The sequence below is a fragment of the Scyliorhinus torazame genome, chromosome 23, assembly GCF_047496885.1.
Source record: "Scyliorhinus torazame isolate Kashiwa2021f chromosome 23, sScyTor2.1, whole genome shotgun sequence".
NCBI lineage: Eukaryota > Metazoa > Chordata > Chondrichthyes > Carcharhiniformes > Scyliorhinidae > Scyliorhinus > Scyliorhinus torazame.
The window spans coordinates 34,344,029-34,349,055 of NC_092729.1; positions in this window are offsets into that span (position 1 = coordinate 34,344,029).

Genomic DNA, 5,027 nt, shown 5'->3' on the forward strand with positions numbered 1-5,027 from the left:
GCACCTTGTCAAAGGCTTTCTGGAAAACCAGATATACCACATCCATTGGCTCCCCGTTATCTACCGCACTGGTAATGTCCTCAAAAATTCCACTAAATTAGTTAGGCACGACCTGCCCTTTATGAACCCATGCTGCATCTACCCAATGGGACAATTTCCATCCTGAGGCCTCGCTATTTCTTCCTTGATGATAGATTCCAGCATCTTCCCTACTGCCGAAGTTAAGCTTACTGGCCTATAATTAACCGCTTTCTGCCTACCTCCTTTTTTAAACAGTGGTGTCACGTTTGCGAATTTCTAATCCGTGTATTAGTGACTGTATGTGTGTCTGTAAGTGTGTATTAGTGTATCTATGTGTAGGTGAGTGTTATATTAGTGTGTCTGTGAGTGTGTGTTAGTGTCTCTGTGTGCCTGTGAGTGTGCGTTAGTGTCTCTGTGTGTCTGTGAGTGTGTGTATTTGTGTGTATGTGAGTGTGTGTATTTGTGTGTATGTGAGTGTGTGTAATTGTGTGTCTGTGAGTGTGTGTTAGTGTGTCTGTGAGTGTGTGTTAGTGTCTCTGTGTGTCTGTGAGTGTGTGTTAGTGTCTCTGTGAGGGTGTGTTTGTGTGTCTGCGTGTGTTAGTGTCTCTGTGTGGCTGTGAGTGTGTGTATTAGTGTCTCTGTGTGTCTGTGAGTGTGTGTATTAGTGTCTCTGTGTGTCTGTGAGTGTGTGTATTAGTGTCTCTGTGTGTCTGCGAGTGTGTGTATTATGGGCCAGGGTTTAGAGAACCCCAAAGTGTATCTTGGAGTTCCCCTGACCCACAATGTTTAATAGATTGTGTTATGGGGAGCACACGGCCCACTCTACAGTGTGGTGCAGCAGAAATGGAAAAGTATTTTTCGAAGCAAAACAATGTTTATTTTATAAGCTCAAGTTAACCTTTTTAAAACATACAGTGAACAACTTAGGAACCATTAATTCAAATTCAACCTCCAAAGAATCCAACACTAAGTAACCCGTAAGCTGTCCTTTTGACACCCAGAAGACTTAAGAAACACCTTTTGCCAGAAGCAAATTAGGTTTACATTCACTACTGAGAACATTTATTCTTCTGAATTCACCAAGTGATCAAGAGATAGTCTTTTCATGGCAGAGAGATCAACAGTACACCTGCTCTGTCTGGCTTCAGTTCCAACACTGATAACAAATCTAAAACACACCCTGGAGCAAACATCCAAAACAAAAGTAAAAAGCTGACAGACAGCCCTTCTCCACCCAATCTCTGACATCACTGCAGTAATAAACACCCATTTCTGTAAGGTACTTCACTATAGATATTTATATACACACCCATTTATAAAAGCCCATTTCTTACAGGTACTCGCACATGACAGTGTCTGTGTGTGTGTGTGTGAGTGTGTGCATTAGAGTCTGCGTTTCTGTATTTATTAGTGTATCTGTGAGTGTCTGTGAGTGTGTGAGAATGTGTGCATTAGTGTCTGTGTTTGTGTGTGTGAGTGTATTAGTATCTGTGAGTGTGAGTGTCTCTATTAGTGTGTGTGTGAGTACTAGTGTCTCTGCCTGTCTGTGAGCTGTGTACTAGTGTCTCTGTGTGTGAGTGCGTGTGTACATATATACGAGTATCTGTGTGTCTGTGTGTATCAGTGTCTCTGTGTATGTGTGTGTTTTAGTGTCTATGTGTGTCTGTGAGTGTGTGTTAGTGCATGTGTGTGTCTCTGAGTGTGTGTAGCATTGCCTGTGTTTCTGTGACTGTGTGCATTAGTCTCTCTGTGAATTTGTGTCTGTGTGTGACTGTATGTGTGTGTATTAGTGTCTGTATGGGTGTATGGGAGTGTGTGTTAGTGTCTCTGTGTGTATGTAAGTGTGTGTATTTGTGTGTCTGTGAGTGTGTGTATTAGTGTCTCTGTGTGTTTGTGAGTGTGTGTAGTAGTGTCTCTGCGTGGCTGTGAGTGTGTGTAGTAGTGTCTCCGTGTGTCTGAGAGTGTGTGTTAGTGTCTCTGTGTGTATGTAAGTGTGTGAATTACTGTCTCTGGGTGTCTGTGAGTGTGTGTATTAGTGTCTGTCTGTGACTGTGAGTGTGTGTCTTAGTGTATCTGTGAGTCTGTGAGTGTGCATTAGTGCCTGTGGGTGAGTATGTGTATTATTGTGTCTGTGTCTCTGAGTGTGTCTATTACTGTCTCTATGTGTCAGTGAGTGTGTGTATTAGTATCTGTGTGTGCGTGTGGATTAGTGTCTATGTGTGTCTGTGAGTGTGAGCATTAGTGCTTGTGTGTGAGAGTGTGTGTATTAGTGTGCGTGTGTGTGTGTCTGTGAGTGTCTGTTTGATGTGTGTATTAGTGTGTGTGTGTCTGAGTATGTATTAGTGTACCTGCTTGTCAGTGAGTGTGTGTATTAGTGTCTCTGTGTGTCGTTGAGTGTGTGTATTTGTGTCTGTGTATGTCTGTGTGTGTTTATGAGTTTGTGTATTCGTGCCTCTGTCTGTGTCTTTGTGTGTGTGTATTAGTGTCTGTGTGTGTGAGTGTGTGTATTAATGCCTGTGTTTGTGTCTGTGAGTGTGTGTATTATTGTCTCTGTGTGAGTGTGTGTGTATTCGTGTCTCTGTGTCTGTGAGTGTGAATTAGTGTCCCTGTGTGTGTCTGTTTTGTGTGAGTGTGTGTATTAGTGTTTGTGTGTGTGAGTATGCGTATTGCTGTCTGTGTGTTTGTCTGTGAGTGTGTGTATTAGTGTATCTGTGTGTGTGTATTAGTGTCTGTGTGTGAGTGTGTGTATTAGAGTCTCTGTTTGGGTATGTGAGTGCATGTGTATTAGTGTATCTCTGTGTGTGATTGTGCGCATTGGTGTCCTCGTGTGTGTGAGTGTGTGTATTAGGGTCTATCTGTGTGTCTGTGAGTGTGTGTATTTGTACTTGCGTGTGTGACTGTGTGTGTGTGTGTATTACTGTCTCTGTGTGAGTGTGTATTTGTGTCCCTGTGTGTGACTGTGAGTGTGTGTATTACTGTCTGTGTGTGTGTATGCATTAGTGGTTGTGTGTATTACTGTGTATGGGTGTGTGCCTGAGTGAATGTGTGTATTAGTGTCTTTGTGTGCGGCTGTGAGTGTGTCTATTAGTTTCTGTGTGTGTGTGTATTCGTGTCTCTCTGTGTCTGTGTGTGTGTGTGTTAATGTCTGTGTGAGTCAGTGATTATGTGTATTAGTGTATCTGTGTGTGTGTATTAGTGTCGCAGTCTGTCTGTGAGTGTGCATTAGTGTGAGTGTGTGTATTATTGTCTCTGTGCCTGAGTGTGTATCATCAGTGTCAGTGTGTGTGTGTGTGTATTAGTGTCAGTGTGTGTCTGTGAGTGTGTATATTTCTTTCTCTATGTGTCTGTGTGTAGAAGTGTCAGTGTGTGCCTGTGAGTGTGTATATTTCTTTCTCTATGTGTCTGTGTGTGTGTAATATTGTCTGTGTGTGTATTAGTGCTGTGTGTGTCTGTGAGTTTGTATTAGTGTATCTGCGTGTCAGTGAGTGTGTGTATTAGTGTCTCTGTATGTCTTTGAGTGTGTGTCTTTGTGTCTCTTTTTCTGTGAGTGTTTGTATTAGTGTATCAGTGTCAGTGAGTGTGTGTATTTTTGTCTGTTTGTGTGAGTGTGTGCATTAGTGTCTTTGTGAGTGTGTATTAGTGCCTTTGTGCCTGAGTGTATAACTGCCTCTGTGTGTGTGCGAGTGTTAGTGTCTGTGTGACTGTGAGTGTATTACTGTCTCTGTATGTGCCTGTGTGAGAGTGTATTACTGTCTCTGTATGTGTGTGTGTGAGTGTGTTAGTGTCTGTGTATTGCTGTCTCTGTTTCTGTGTGTGAGTGTTAGTCTCTGTGTGAGTGCATTACTGTCTCTGTCTGTACGTGTGTGAATGTATTACTGTGTGTGTTAGTGTCTGTGTGTGTGAGTGTATTACTGTCTCTGTGTGTGTGTGTGTTAGTGTCTGTGTGAGTGCATTACTTTCTGTGTGTGAATGTGTGAGTGTGTTAGTGTCTGTGTGTGTGTTAGTGTCTGTGTGTGTGAGTGTGTTAGTGTCTGAGTGTGAGTGTCTTACTGTCTGTGTGTGTATGTGAGTGTATTACTGTCTGTGTTTGGGTGTGTCAGTGTGTGTGTGTGTGAGTGTGTTAGTGTCTGTGTGTGTGTGAGTGAGTTACTGTCTCTGTTTGTGTGTGAGTGTGTTAGTGAAATGATATGAAAATCGCTTATTGTCACAAGTAGGCTTCAAATGAAGTTACTGTGAAAAGCCCCTAGTCGCCACATTCCGGCGCCTGTTCGGGGAGGCTGGTACGGGAGGTGTCTGTGTGTGTGTGTATTACTGTCTGTGTGTGTGTGTGAGTGTGTTACTGTCTCTGTGTGTGTGTGTGAGTGTGTTAGTGTCTGTGTGAGTGTATTACTGTATGTGTGTGAGTGCGTTAGTGTATGTGTGTTAGTCTGTATGTGTGAGTGTGTTAGTGTCTGTGTGTGTGTTAGTGTGAGTGTGTTAGTGTCTATGTGTTTGTGTGTGTTACTGTCTCTGTGTGTGTGAGAGTGTTTTAGTGTCTCTGTGTGTGTGAGTGGGTTAGTGTCTGTGTGTGTGTGAGTGTATAGCTGTGTGCGTGTGAGTGTGTTAGTGAGTGTGTTAGTGAGTGTGTTAGTGTCTGTGTGTGTGTTAGTGTGTGTGATTGTGTGAGTATGTTCGTGTGTGTGTGTGTATTACTGTCTGTATGTGAGTGTGTTAGTGCCTGTGTGTATGTTAGTGTCTGTGATTGTGTGAGTGTGTTAGTGTGTGTGTGAGTGTATTACTGTCTGTGTGTGAGTGTGTTACTGTCTCTGTATGTGTGTGAGTGTGTGTATTAGTATATATTTATTTGACTTCCTCAACACCACGCCGACCATACTTGTGCTGTCTTTCCCAGGCTGATGTATAATTTCATTGTGTATTTCCCTTCCTCACAGTGAACCTCATCACAATTGTGGTCCTGAAGAGAAGAAACTGTGGGCTGTCCAAATGTGTGACTTGTTACCTGTTGG